The 15,839-nt window shown below is 44.7% G+C and overlaps 1 long non-coding RNA gene across 1 annotated transcript; it reads right to left on the bottom strand.

The window, feature by feature from the left end:
• Positions 1 to 5,164: 5,164 nt before the first annotated feature.
• LOC148639037 (uncharacterized) lies at positions 5,165 to 14,870 on the bottom strand. The gene is made up of 2 exons (XR_015930820.1): positions 14,737 to 14,870; positions 5,165 to 5,739 (listed from the first exon to the last, which is right to left on the bottom strand). It is a non-coding gene; the product is annotated as an uncharacterized LOC148639037 (long non-coding RNA).
• Between the last annotated feature and the right edge of the window lie 969 nt (positions 14,871 to 15,839).

Below are 15,839 nucleotides of genomic sequence, written 5' to 3' on the forward strand. Positions count from 1 at the left end.
TGGCCTGTTGACAGAGGAAACACAATGCTATCTCAGACCAATCCGAGCCCAGCAGAAATTTCCCTGTTTTTTAAATACCTATTTTAAGGCTGAAAGAGGTCTGTGGTGACATCACTCCACTGAAACTCAAAACCGCAGGGCATTTAAAAGACAATTACTGCACACTTAACCCCAACGACACAGCAGACAAAGGCAGCAGTGGGACTATGCTTTACTTTACTGTTCGTGGTAACTGTAGGTGATTCAATACCACAGTTTTTGATTGTTTAACGAGGAAAGGAAACACTAAATTGATTGTCTTTCGCTTATATTTCACTGATTTTCAAATGGATTTAACCCTGCATGAGATACACAAACTTCTTCTAAAGCTTCATTCATATCACAGCCTCCCAGAAAAGCAAAACCTGAGCAAATGCAGATCTGGTCATTATGCAAAACACTCTTGAGTGTATTGTATTGTATTTTTCAATGTAAACTGGAAAATTAAAATAAAGTATCTAGTTTTTCAGCATTTCTGATGTGGAGTCCTAAAAACAGATACAATTCCACCAGTAAATCTGCATTTTCAGATCTCTGTCAATGAGTGGAAACTCAATGAGTGGAGTGACTTCTGAGGCTCCTGATTTAACTCCTGTGAAATTAAAGATTATTATGACTGCCTGACAGGCAATTTGAAAACTCACAAGTAACAAGAGCTCAGCATGTAGGTTATAGAGAGGCTCTGTAACCTGGTAACATTCTGAACAAGGTGAAGCCTTTTAACAGTATTATGACATGCCGGTAAATAAGGAATTCATTGTGCTGGGGAATAATTCAAGTGTTGCAGGTGCCCCTAGTGGCTCAATTGGTGAAGGTCACCCACACCAGAGCTGGCCTGGAGGAAACCAAAAATATCATTTTTTTCCCTGCCCAAGAAAGATACTCCCATTATTACTCTTTAGTCCCAGTAGGACTGAAGCTTGTGCTGGCACCTGCTTTCAATCTCCTTCAAGGAAGGAGCTGCTGGAAACTGGCCTCTGATCATTTCCAGGAATGCTGCAGCACTTCAAATTGTGTCTCAAACTGCAGGGAAAACATAAAACTGGTCTGTGAGAGGGACAGATACAGGGGCACCTAGGTATTGGTGAAATTCCTCTTTGAACCTCCCATACAGTATGTGTCTGTGCATAGGAGCTCGAACAACATTTCCCCTTGTGAAGTTACTCTTCCAGGTGCTCTAAGTTTAAGCTTTGCAGGGAAATGACATGGCCAGAATCCATGAATTACAATACCTAATCCATGTTAGGTTAAAAGCTAACCAGTTTTTTCATTTGCAATTCTGTAAGCCAATGGCTCTTTTGTGTTCAAAAGTGTTTTTGCTATTCACCCACTTGAACATAATGTGGGAAGAACACAATACTTTTTGTAGAGTATGAGATAATAGTCTAGTTGACTTCTAGTTAATTAGTTAATCATTAACTAGTTCATAATGGATTACCTATACCTGCAAGATTCCTCTGTGCTGATGAAAACAGCTCTGTTTTATTCAAACAAGAATGTTTTAAAGACCTGTCTGAAACGCAGTGCTCAGTGGAATGGCAATTGTCATTTGCTTCGGTCAGTGATGATCAGTGATGATGGAAGAGGCCAGAGCCACATGATAAAGAGTCGTGTTTGATCGTGGCCCATGAAAGGAAACCGGCCCACCATCACAATAGCAAACCACGAGTTAAAACAATCCTATCTGCTGTTGAATGTGTGGTTGAACCATACCCAGTGATCTCTTTTTCATTCTTTCACTTTCCTTTAAAGGACTCTGAGAACTGTAGCTGCCATCACCTAACACAGCAAGGAGCTGCTCTCCACAAGCACATGTTTACATACTGTACCCCTTCTGAAGGGTGACGAGCCCGTCCCACCACAGGTCTGAGGCAAAGTGCGCTCAGCAGAGCATGCATCTGCTGCCTCAAAGCTGCTGCACAGTTGTGCTGCTGTTTCAGAAACCACAAAGCTTATTTTCTCCGGGACAGGAAGGCCGCACTCGGAAAGGTTAGTGGCAGTGTGAGAAAGAGTAGGCTGCCAAAGGCCAACGGGGTGGAGGAGATGAAAACGACGCAAGAGCAACACTCTCAGCTGCTGAGGGTTGAGAGGTTTTCCCATGCTTCCTCCTTAGCAACAGCGCAGCCTGACCCCCACTGGCCAATCACAGCTGGCAGGGGCAGGGCGGCCCACTCAAACTGCCCTCCGCCAAGCACACACACTGTCACTGCCACCCCGCTCCGCCTTTTATCGAGCGCACTCGGAGGAGCGCAGCTTCCTGCTCTGTGGGTTTTGCAAGATGAGCCCGAGCGATAACCGTCTCATTTCCTGTCACGTGACCTAGCTGGGAGGAGGGTCTGTGCTTGTGAGCCGAGGGCTGCGCATGTGTGTGGAGAGAGAGCTGAACACAATGAGCTGGCTGGCGACTGGCTCGCACCAGCTTTAGGGTTTCCTTTCCCCTCCGAGGTGTGTGTCTCTGTGAAAGGACATGGCTTGTATAGCAGTGCACTACCCAGTGATGTCATCTCCCCTGCAGAGGAGTGGATGTGATTTCCTGCGCTAGGTCAAAATGGTGACATGCAATCAAATGTGTTTACTGATTTCCCTTTATGTTATACTTATTGTGAACTGCTACTTTTTAAATGGAAAAGCAGTTACCCTTTTGTTTTCATTTTATGAGCTACAATGGTCTCACACTCCTTTTTCAATTCTTAATTTAAGCTTATCCTGCTGCGTATGACTCCTTGGATCGTTCTGCTTGAAATGGGAAATTAGGGCAACTTAGTAAACTGAGTAACACAGACTAAGAAAAGACTTGGACTGATTGTCTGGACATCTGCAGGGGTGGAAAATTAATGTTACACATATTTGTAAGGAAAAAGAAGCAGAATTAACTTTCAAATCAGCCTGTCAGACATTCTAAGAGAGGAAGTTAAGATGGAATGAATGTTGTGTTGTGCTAGCTTAAGACCTCAACTTGTTTTGGGACGGATGATGAAAAACTGTGACGGGGACTGTAATTAGTGTTGCACAGCCCTGTGAAGACTGTAAATGAAGCATTGTGCTTTTCTCCATGTGAGCAAAGAGGGCTTTTTTCCTTGCATGTGGCCATGAGGCATCTGGAAGAGTGAACCGCACAGAGCGCACCGATTAGGGTAGATGAAAAACAAAAAACACATCAACAACGCTGCACAGCAATAACAGGAAAGGGCAGATATAAACTGCCCCCGTTAAAGGTCAGTCGTTTGGCGTGTCTTCACACAGAAAACCCCAAACAAAAAAGAAGGCAGCCGCCTGGCTTAGGAAGGAGAGGGAAAGAAAGAGAGGGAGCTCAGCCTCTGGCAGTGCTGTGTTCTCAACCCACGCGTGCATCCAGGGAGAGTCTTTCACAACAGCCAGCCAGAAAAAGAAGAAGAAAAACTTGGCATTAAGCAAACAAGAAAAGTGCCGAATAAGCACTTAGGCCAGAAGGAAGTGTGAGGGCCTGTGTGTGTTGTAGGAGGCGGGTGAGTCATTTGCATTGTACTGGCTTGCTCTGGTTCTGGTTGATAAAGGCTGGCACTGTGCCTCACTGTGCCCTAGAAGCCCATAGTGTTGGGCTGCTGTATTTCCTCCTCTTTTGCCATAATATTCCAACTCAAGCTGCACTAGTGCTAAGTGAATGCCAGCTGTTCTGCCAGCATGGCGACAGCCCTAGAGTATAGTACTGAAGTAAACCAACCTACAGCTGTGCCTGTCAAGGTGACTGTCTTACACCAGTAATGCTAGTATTCGAATCACTTTTCAGTCGTCTCCAGCTGAACACACCTTGAGTGCTGGAGGTCACTGTGCCACAAAGGACACCGTTGGCATGCAGTTGCCATAAGAAGTACAGTACTTGTTCACTGGCACTGAACAACTCAATTAATCACCAGATTCACTTCTCTTGATTCATTTTATGCTAAGCTTTAATTTCTCCCAGATCTTCGATACAGCAGCAAATATGAAGCCTTTACTTTATATACAGTATTCTGTATGTAGTGCTGTAGTTATCAGATCAATAGGAAATACGTAATGATAACCAATTATCCTGATAGAGTTCATCACTCGATGCTCAGCTCTCCTGATTGCCAGATGGCTATTCCTATGTCATAAGAGAGAGTTTAGTCTTTCCCATGGTTATTGAGCTCAGCACCCTAAAGGTCAAGCTGCAACATTTAAAAAAACGTTACGTACCACACATGATAAATAACAATTTTGCCTCTTAACTGAGGTTGACCGCTTTCAACTACCAAATTGCCTGAAGTCCCCCTCATATTCTTCCTTGAATCGGGGCAATTGTAAAAAGTGCATGTCTAAGTGAAATTCCGTGACTGTCTTACGTTTTTCCTCTTCAGTCACAGTCTTTACCTACTGTTGCTTTTGTAACGAACTCTGCTGAGTAGGTGGTTTTTTTTTTAAAAAAAGCAACAGCAATCAAGTCAAAAATCTCATGTGCGTACAAGCATATTGTGGAAAGGTGCTGTGCTCGCCATTTCTAAGTCGTATTTAAGAAGCTGTTCTTAAGTGTGAGTGCCACCTCAGCCCCAGTCAGCACAGTTGACACCACAAATACCCCTAGCCTGATCAACGTGGCTCCCCAAGCCTGCCACAAAATCAGCACCCTGCTAAATACTGATACCATTACACAGTCCTGGAGCTTGTGTGGGGGGAGGTACAGTATACAGTCAGCATTTAGTGGTCACAACTGCCAGTCCTCACTGCCTTGACCTCAAGTTTTCATCACCCAATAGATCGGGTGGTCAGTTCGGAATCAGTCTGCAGATGCAATGGTCTGTGAGTGGGGTAGAATGAACTTCCCCTCACAAAAATATACACTCTTAATCAAGCTGTCCTCCGTAGTCAGCTGTGGGCTGCAGCTATGTCATGTTCAAACAGCACCACAGACAACATAAACAGCCCTTTGTGTACACTTGAGACAGACAGAACTCAAATCCGAGATGAAGAACGAGTGGCAAGGTCTTGAAAAGACAGGGTGCGTGATGGGGGAACTTGATTCTATGGCACTGAGAGACAGCGCACTCATCAGCTTGGAGCGCGTGCTGTGGTGACCTCCAGTATGTAGTTTGTTTTGTTTTTTTCTGCTGACACCCTGAATCCAAAAGCAATCAGTCGGTGGTCGTTTTTAATTTGGGAAAAGAATCACAGATTTAACTTGAACAGAGCTTTAGAGACACTTCAAAGACAATGCATTTCTGGCCTGTAGGAGTATTTTCAATAAAAAAACAACCATCAACCAGAATACAGGGTCGTTGCTGAGAATGAAAACAGGCATCAATGGGGGAAGTGACAACAAGACCACAATTATAAATATTGAGGAGTGACTTCTAAAAAGTCAGAGAACACACATAATATGTAACATCTTATTACGCTACGAACAGAGACGTTTAAAATTTTATATTTGCTGACGAATAAAACATTAAAATGCAACAAACAAGCCAATCCAACTTGAGGCAGAACGTCTGCTTCCCAAGTCCTGTGCCGGGTGGAGAGTTTCGCAGTGTGGGCCCATACGCGGAGGAGTTTTAAAGCGTTTGTGTGTTCTGTTTGACTTTTCCCAGAACTGCCTGTGTGCATCTCTACTGAAACAGCACGTCTCTCCGGGTCATCCGTGACGCACAGCATGGAGCTGATTTGCACAAAGACAGGCCAGTCGATTTCGTCTTCTGGCGGGTGCCATGACTGTTGAGTAAACCAACAGCTGTGTCAGTGCCAGCGAAGTGGAGTTTAACGAGAGGGGGGTGGCTAATATTAAGAGTTTGAGAACGCTCTGGACATCACAGATCTTGAAATTAGTGACGTTCAGGAACAACAGTGCAGGAAGAGGCCAGACTTTTTGGACCCCTTATTATGAGTTCCCGCAATAAACAATGCATTGCTAAGTGAAACAGAACAGTCTTGAAAACATGACCGGTAGAACCGTTTGTTTTTTTATATAACAATAGAATTTGTTTTAGCGGGGTGGAAAAAGATTATATGTGGTATGGCTTACTTTATTCAAATCAAGAGAGAGCAATTTAGCCTGCACCATCCCAGAAAACCTTATATAGATGATTTCCATAAATAACTGTTTGGATTCAACAATGGGTATTGATTCTGAGCTTTCCAAAAGGCATTGTCTGGTCTCCTGGTGTTGTTGATTTGCTTGAATGAAAATGTGGAACAGTCATGCCTTTTCAACTTTTTTAAAGGGCAGAAACAGCTTCAACAGCTGCCATCGTATTACCCAGCAAAGCACTGGTTCACAAATGGAAGCTTTTTAGAGTTCAGATGCTAAGTAATGGTCTATAAAAGAAGCTCAAAAAATTAAAGAGCATGGCAGCTCACAGAAATGATGCTGCTGTAATCGGTTAAGCCAGTGGACTATACCACACACAGGGTCTCCTGAAGAAATGGGGATCAGACAGTCCTGTTTACTCATATGTACACATGGAGGCAATTCAAAACAGCAAAGGTTGTTGGCTATAGATTTCCACTCATGGACAACAAAGTTATTAGGTACCAAACAAAACAGAACTAAACAAAACCAAATCAAGCATATCCAAAACAAAACAGCTCAAAGAACTCCTTTACTTCTTTTGGTAAATAAAAAAAGCCTTCAGGAATTCAGAAAACAAATATGAAGCCTCAATAAACCAGAACGTAAGCACAGATGAACATGTAGCAAGTTCCAGATGAGAGATGAAGATCTTTTTCCTCTTGCAGGTTTCTACATCTGTTCCAGGAACAATATCAGACTTCTTTAGTGTTCCCAGTGACACAGTGCTCACAGCTCTGCTTGATGATTTTACTGAGCACACCCACAACTATCTGATTTAAAGAAGCCGCTCCCAGTTACAGTACACATCTGTTTCTGATTAACCTTGCCCCATCTGAGGTGGGGTCAACGTAGAAGTAGATCTGCTACTCCAGACAGGACAGATTAATGAGGAATGCACACTGCCCATCTTTGGAAGAATGTTTTTGATTGCTTTGAAGGTGGGAAGAAAGCAGTGCAACTGGGAAAAACCCATGTGATACAGAACATGCTAACTCCTCACAAAAGGTCTTCATTTCTAGAATTGCACCCAAAGACCAAAGACCCGTGAGGCCGCAGTGCTAGTGACCACACCAGTGAATTTTACCAGCACTTATTTATCTCCATAGTCAGCTATTTCACCCTGCAACTCACAAGTGGCAGCCCACTGAAGCTCAGCAGTACCTGAAGCCTGGTCAGTACCTGGATGGGAGACCTCCTAAGGAAAACTAATTTTTTAGCCCAACCCTGGTTTGTATGTTGAGTGCAAAGGAAAATTATAGATACAGTTGTTCTTTTTATGAATTTTAAAAACCTTAGTCCTAATCAAATCATCTTTATTCCAGGCCAACAAAATTAAATTATTTTAATGGGTCAGTACGTAGCAAATAACATTGGTTCTTGGTAGCCTCTTTATAAACGTGACGCAATGGAAACAAGCAGCTCTCAATTATATTGCAGATGTGTCTGATTAAATTCCTCATGAATGCCACAGGAAGCTGACAGGGGTGTGGCAGGAGAACACACTTACCCTTGAGGTGAGTCTGCATGGGAACACTCATTTTTAGAGACCTCTAAAGGATTTCAAAATGTTTATCGAGCCCTGTAGGTAAGTAATGAAGAAACCACATTTTATTGCAATTAAATATATTGAGGTCTATCCAAACATTTACTGTACGGTGTGCTATGAAGACATTGCATCACACAAACCTTTTAGGATGAAATTGTGATTCTGGGATTTCTTGCCTCATTTTTATCCTTTACTCCAAGATATTTCACTCATCGAGACCCACACAACTGATCCACACAACCCACACAACAGCTCCACACAACTGGAACGATCACAATTTCTTGTCAACTTCCAAGGCATTTCCTTACTAGCAGCACAGTTTGTATTCATTTGGCTTAACTGGAAATGACGTAAAAAGGCTGAAATGGCAAAAAAAAAATGGAACGGTTATTTTGAATAGCAACAGCTCTTTGTCCTGGGGTTTGTGCTGGGGTGTCAGGCACTGGTGTGTCACCTTGTTTATGACAAAACCTCTCTTGAACAAACCTGGCCTTCAAAGCCAAGAAGCTGGGTTTTTAATCAGGGTACTATCTGTGTGGAGTTAGCATGTTCTTACCGTGTTTGTGTGGGGTTTCCTTTGGGTGCTCCAGTTTCCCCCCACAATCCAAAGATATACTAGCAGGTTAATAAGCAGGTTAATTGGTGGTGGTGGAGGGGAGTCCCCATTACCTGTAAAGCGCTTTGAGTGGCGTGTCCAGAAAAGCGCTATATAAGTGTAAGCAATTATTAAGCAATTATTAATCAGCCACTGGGAAAATTAGCCCTGGTGTGTGTGTTTGTCCCCTGTGATGGACTGGCGTCCCATCCAGGCTGTATCCTGCCTTGTGCCCGTTGCTTGCCTGAATAGGCTCTGGCTCCCCGGCTACCCTGTTTTGCATCACGCTGTTAGAAAATGGATGATATTATAACCCAGAGGTTTACCAGCGTACCAGTGACCAAAGGCTGGTCAATTGGCCAAATTAAAAGTTGAATTTGAAGAGTCCTTGTTTCTGTCATGGCCCAAACGGGCAATTCTACCACGTGTTCCAACTAGAAGCAGTTTTTCCAAAGCTGAAGTGAGTGATTAGGATCTAACTTTTTTTATCTTCTGGTCTGTTTAAAGCCATTCAACTACCATCTGGTGCTAAAAAGATACACTAAAGTTGAAAGCTTAAAATGCTGTTTGACCTAGATGTTTCCAGGCAATTGCACAGTAACATGGAGCTAATGTCTTGAACAACAGGTCCTGCGGTTATTTGGGACCGAACACAGAATTCTCTGAATCTCGCTTCTCGAATCTCTAGGGCTGTTAATCTTTCCCCCACGCTGTCTGCAGACTTGTAGCCGAGAGAGATGAAGGAGTTTTCTGGCTGCGGTCTTTGAAGTGACTGATCAGAGAGGGCAAGCCTGTGGACCAATTACTGTACATAACAGCTCTGACACTCACAAGCAGTTTTTTATTTTTTGCTGTGTTTATGCAACATGTTTTTTTTTTTTTTGGGTTCCTCTGCTCCTAGCCTCCTAGCCTCATCTGTTCATTAACCTGTTGTTCCTGACATCCCCAGCTCGGCCAGAACAAAACGGCCTGTCCTCGCTGGCTGCGTTTCACGCACATCCACTGGGAGAACAGGGCCCGCTCACAAACAAGTCTAACGAAACCACATCTGTGTTTGGTTTCACAGCTGCTTTTCGAGACACAGCCGAGTTCTAATGTTGTGTCTGCAGCTCCGCGGGGCTGGCAGGAGCTACAGCGGATGTACGGCGTTTCAGTTTTGGGGTGCCAAAGGAGCAGGCGTCACAGTGGGCAAACTGGAAGGGCCTTGGTGAAGAGGAGGCTGCTGGGATATCACCATAGCTGGCTCATATGATGTATCCAACACTGAATTTCCATACATTTCCATCTGTGGGTGGCAGGCCAGTGCAGTGGTGAGCACTGCTGCCCTACAACACTGGACTTGGGGTGCTATCTGTGTGGAGTTTGTGTGCACCCTGTTTGTCTGGATTTCCTCCCATAGTCCAAGGCTAGTAGGTTAATTAGAAAAAAACTGGCCCTGGTGTGAGTGCCTGTGTGTGCCAGATGGACTGGCGTCCTGTCCAAGGTGTATCTCGCCTTTTCTTCCCAGGATAAGGCCCCAGCTCCCCTGTGAGCCTGAAATGGATGAACTGGTTAGAAAATGGATAGATGGATATACTGTAGCAGACACACACAGCATAACTCTGGATGGCAGCTGGTTATTTCTTGAGGAATAACCATGTGTGAGAATCGGATGCTTTGTTTATGGAGTATCTGAAGTAAAATCATGTTTGTCTTAAGCGGCTTGGTTAAGAGGCAGCCCCCTGGCCTGACCCGCACGCAGACGGAGTCAGTGAGTCAGTGAGTCAGTGAGCTGAGGGACAGCAGCTGCAGAGGGAGAGCTGGGGAGGTGGAGGCATGAACAAGCCGATTGTGCTACAGCTGATGTCGGGAACGACTGCGATTTCGAACAGCTGCATGAACTTGACTTGTTTGTTGTTCTCTCTCCAGCCCCTCAAATCGCAGCGAGGTGGGGTGGGGGGTTCAGGATCTGTACTGATACTGATACAAATCGATACAAATACCTCGATACAAAGTTCAGGTCTTCCATTTCATTTTATTGACACAACTTAAGGGGTTGATCAGCTGGAGTTCTGGACTCTTTGCACTGTTGTGGTCGAAATAGTAATGACTAATTACTAATCACTAGGGAATACAGAACAAAAGGACTGGACCCTCCCAGCCCTTTACAGAATTTTACTAAATGTTTTAGGTAGGTCGTTACAGCCAAAGAATCATTTTCAAAAAGTCATTCTTCAGGCTTGTTTATCAAATCAGTTTTAAATCTGGCTACTCCAGCTGTGGGGATCTTTTCTTTCGTTTGTATTGGGCACAAAACAATCCAACAAGTCAGTATCTTCCTTTACTTTGAAAACCTTTTTTGTTTCTGACCGGTCTCTGGCACTCGCATCTTTAAAAACTCGCTATACTCTCGCAGAGCCGCAGGGAAAAAAATGTAAATCTGTGACTGTGCAGTGTTCTGTACGACCTCTTACGTAAGGAGGGTCAGAGAACTACTGTCCCTGCTTCCTCCAGGGCAGGATCGTGCACTGCGTGACACAGGCAGCACTGGAGCAAGGTGGGTCCTATTTCAGCGCATCAGAATCCCACCCTGCCAGTCTGTCCCACATAGGGTGACCGTTCGGCTCCCAGACACCTCATCTGGTCCTGGCAGGCCGGGGCTGAGCAAGGCAGAGGCCGAGAAAGAGTGAAAGTGAGAGACGGGCCGGGAATGCAGCGAAACGTCAGAGCACACTGGTCTAAACCGGTTCCTGTTTCCACTTCTCAGACATGTAAATAGTACTGGCTTGGCTGCTTGCCAGTATTAGTCACCCTCCTCTCGTCCCACCCCGCCTCTGGTCTCAAGCGAAGGGGGGCTGGCCGAGGCTGCACCAGCGCCAGCAGCCCCGCTCCCCAGAAAAACAGCTCTGGCTGCCGCCGGCGCGGCCGAGCCTTTCGAAATGTTCACGAAGTGTCAGCCGGCGCTGGCGAGCGTGCCGAGAAGCAGCAGCGGCGCAGGATGTCAACAGGGAAGAATGCGGCTGCTGAGGCAGCGCATTGCCAGGGCAAACCGCCCCACGAGCTGGGGTGACACCAACTCGTGACGCCCGGGCCGGCCCCGGCCAAAGGGGGGCGGGAGTCTCCCCTTTTCGGGCGATCTTCAAACCCAGATGTCGTCAGAGCACAGTCCCGCAGGCAGGCTCCTCATCTAGACGGTTCTCGATATTGATGCGCTCTGTAACGTCCCCTTCGTTGAAGTCGACCCGGCAGTCTGGAACATGTTCGCTTGTGTTGGAGGGTTTACACAACAAACCGACACAGGAATATTCCAGGAATATTCATTATTGCTCCAGCCCAGCTCTACACTCACATCGAATCCTTAACTGGAACCTTTGCACGTTTATTTTTAATTATGAAGTGCAATAGTAAAAGGAAATCTCCATTTTGGAACCGAAAGCAATGGAAGAGTTCTAATTAATCCTGCTAATAGGTCAATTAAGGGTTCAGTGCTGTAGCTTAGAACTTTTGACACTGAATGAATGGGGTCTCCACAATCAGAGCTGGTAAAGCCTCTGCTATCGAGTTGTGGGAGTCGGACCATTTAGGGGGTACAGGTTCACATGGACTTTGTCGGACAGTCAACTTATGATGCACCAAGAATGTGGGTTTACCGGTCTATTCAAAAGCATTGAGTATTGATTGATTACTAGGATCACAATGAAGTGGGACACCATGATGGCACTTCTTAACTGTTATTCAACCTCTTGTCATTCTCGAAATTTCATTTCAAGTGTGACTAGGAGTGATTAAGACTAACACTCAACCTACTCCCTCACTGATACTCAAAGCTTATTACAACAGAGCAGAATCTCTGCTTTTCTGTCAAAAAAATGAAATGTCCTCATCAAGCACAAGATAGCATAGATGTGGATTCATGGAGGTTTAAAGGCAGAGCAAAGTACAGCACCTATGTAATTTTGATAAAGCAGTGTGATCTTAATAACAAGTGATCACAAGCAAAACATGATACACAACCACAGGATACTTTAGCAAAAAATCAACACGTGCTATCAGCATGGTAAAACCACAGCACAGCAGCAAAATGGGAGGAAAAAGAGAAAAGTATGATATCTTTGGAGCTTTTATTTTTTGAGCAAGGTATACTGAAAGCTATTCTGTAAGAAATTGTCACAGAAATCTCAACAGAATGAATTGTTCTTAGGTTTGAAGATGGACTGTTTTATATACTGTTTTACTGGTTAATATACTGTAACCTGTTAGTGTTATACCAATTATACAAAAAAAATGTTTATATAAACACTAGTGCGTGTAGGAAGATGAGCAAAATATTTGTGTTTTGTGTTCCTATTCTCTCTGCCATAGGTGAACTCCTGTGAACCTGTGATGATTCAGAGATAAAAGTGTATTTTTATGCACTGCTCTGTTCATTACGTGGTTCACCTCTATCGTTTTAAAGCAACTTTAAGGAGACAAAAGCAGTGGAATACAATATCATTTCTAAAATTTGCAGCCCTTTTAATGTTACAAATAAGCAAAGAACAGTCACCTTCGTTCTTTTGTTCAATCCTTGTGACACAGACTAATGTCTTAGAAGTGGTTTCTGAGCAGTTTATGCAGGCTACCAAAATGAAATCGTTGCAAGGCTCCAAAACAGAAGACATGCAGGTAGAGGAGACTGTTAGACCTGCTCCTTCTTGGTCTTTCAATAGCTCAGTAGTTAACGGATTCTAAACGTTGGTACAGCCATTACTTGAAGGTCCCATGATTATGGGCTGAGAAGCTTGTTCCAGACACCCACAACTCTTTGTGCAAAGAAATTATCCATATTCTCTATCCTAAATGTATTCCCTTTTAGTTTTCATTTGGGACTCCCCCCCTTTGTTTCTTAACCAACGAGTCTGAGAATTCTACAGGGTCGATCCTATTAAATCTGCTATCGTGCTCTCATGTGACTGATGAGACGTAGTGCCTTTAACAGGTCTGTGTAAGACAATCCCCTAAGAGCAGCAATCAGTCCTGTAGCTCTTTCCAAGGCTATAATATGCATTTTGTGGTATGATGGCCAAAATAGAATACAATATCTCAAAGACACCATAAATGATGTGTCAATAAAGGACTGTAAAGGAGGCAGGCAGTAGCAATTTGAGGGTAAAGAGAACTAAAGACAGACGTCATACGAAGGGGGTTTAAACAGATGGATATCAAGGAGAAGAATCTCACGTTCTCTTTCTTTCTCCTCATGTTCCTGCTCTCTCCCTCGTTATTTCATTTAACCTTCCTGTGTGGCACTAACCCATTCCGTGCGGAATTGGTTCACACGCACAGTACTGTGAGAGCCCGTTTTTGCACGGTTCGGCCGTTTCTGATTTCATATCGTGCGTTTTGCGCTGGACCTTGAGAACTGCCAACGTTCTCGGCTCAGTGACACGCCTGGGCCTGTACCTATCAGACCGAAGAAAGAGAAAGGCGAATTTGCTCCCGGGTGATATCGCCCACGGCCTCTGTAAAGAACTGGGAGTGAGCCAGGATGTGATTAGACGCTTTTTTGTTGTCATTTTCCGTCAATTCAATATTTTTGTTCTTATTTTGGTAAAACAAATGATGCAAGTTCTGGCAGTGTGACACATCTTCTCCCTCCCAAAAAAACCCCAAAGGGAAGTGAATCTCGGTTCACTGTTACAGGAATAAGAGGTGTTAGTGGGAAGCAGGTATGCCCTCTGTTCCTTAGGATAACTGGGAAATCAGGGCCAGGTCTCTGTGAAAGATGGGGTTGAGATTAACTGGGGTTAGTTAATGTCAGGTTCCCGTGAGGACACTGCATTTGCAATGGTAGCCTTTCACTGCTACTGAACTAATATACAAACCAGCAACCAATTTTAAGGACAGTGCCCTGCTGATGTTACGGCTCTAGAATTGGGAAGGGCTCTGCTTTAGCTGACAGTGTTAGCTGGTGACTTTGTGGATGTGAGTGGAAGAGGTGTTACCCAGCTGACAGGACTTGTCTGGGAGGAGGCTGCCGTGTGTGTGTCTCACCTGCTTCAGGACAGGAGCAGGGACTGCAAGCTCAGATCTAGTGCCCCCAATCTGAGGTTCACTAGGACAGGGGCAAAGTCTATTGAAATGTGTTTCAATATGGGGACAAGATACTGTAAAAAAGGCGCTGTCCTTCAGGTGAGACGTAAAACCGAGGTCCTAACTCTCTGTGATCATTAAAAATCCCAGGGCATTTCACTAAAAGATTAGGGGTGTTAACCCCGGAGTCCTGGCCAAATTTCCCATTGGTCTTCACCAATCATGGCCTCCTGATAATTCCCATCTGTGAACTGGCTTCCTCACTCTGTTCTCCTCCCCACTGAGAGCTGGTGTGTGGGGAACAGACTGGCACACTTTGACTTCTGTTGCATCATGCAGGTGGGGGCTACACACCGGGGGTGGTGGAGGGGAGTCCCCATTACCTGTAAAGCGCTTTGAGTGGTATGTTCAAAAAAGCACTACATAAGTATAAGGAATTCACATAACCTGCTTGGCTGAAGGCTGTCCTCCTGGCCATAGGGGGGCTGGGAGGAGGCTGGGACCCCTCTGCAGAGGGGGGAGTGAAGCTGCACACCAGGAGAGGGGAGGAGGAGACATGCATGAGACGAATGTGAAGGACAGAAGGACCAGTCATATTTTGGTATTAATCTCAGTAAATTGGATTGGGGTGGAGAGGTAGCTCCATTTACAATTTAGTCTGGGGGAATGATTCTGATTCTGGACAACTGAGGCCAGTTTATCTTGGCTTCTGTTATCCCTCCCAGACGTTTGCTGGAAACTCCATTACATGCACCTGTGTGTGTCTACAGATAGACAGACGTTTAGCAGGTGAGTGAAGCACCTAGACAATAACTAGGACAGCCACCAGTATTCAGTCTCTCATAACGGGCTGCAGGTTATAGCTGGTGCACAATGAAGTGTGAACAAAGTTCTGGATATTAGCAGAAAGCAGCATTTTGTCAAGTAACAGTTATTTAAAAAAAAACATTCTACTCCCTGTGAAGAGCTTAAAAACATCAAGGTGTTTATTTTATGAGAGGCTGGTGTTCAGTAAGAGCCACTGAGATGACTTTAGTCCCAGTTACTCATGCTGCCAGTATTCTGCCAGGGATGGTGCCAGCTGTCTTTTATTATCATGCTCTCACAGACACATTTCTCCTGTCTGAGCCAAGGGTCCTTCAGCAAGACACGAGTTCAGTGAGTTTACTAATGCCTCGGTCTCACTCGCCACCTGCACCTTCACATTTGTGCCTTTATCACAATCTGGCAGTGTTTACACCATGCCTTCCCTGTCAGCCATGCTTCAGCGCAGTTTGACACCGACATTAAACTCAAGACCGAAGACGGGATGAGGGTGACACTATAAACTGGGATCCTGTTTAGTAAGAAAAGGTTCTGATAGTTAAAAGAGGGTTCTTGTAGGATTGCATAGTGGTGGGTAAGGTGAAAACCATCATGATTTTTCTTACCAAACGTTTTTTTAAGCAGTGAGTTTATCATCACCGAAGAATCACAACCAAAAAAACACTCTTAGAAAGAGACTCAAAAGTGGTTTTGATTCCAGGACAAAGGGGACAGCGCTACCTCTC

The sequence above is a fragment of the Lepisosteus platostomus genome, chromosome 27 (genome assembly GCF_059453375.1).
Source record: "Lepisosteus platostomus isolate fLepPlt1 chromosome 27, fLepPlt1.hap1, whole genome shotgun sequence".
Taxonomy (NCBI): domain Eukaryota; kingdom Metazoa; phylum Chordata; class Actinopteri; order Semionotiformes; family Lepisosteidae; genus Lepisosteus; species Lepisosteus platostomus.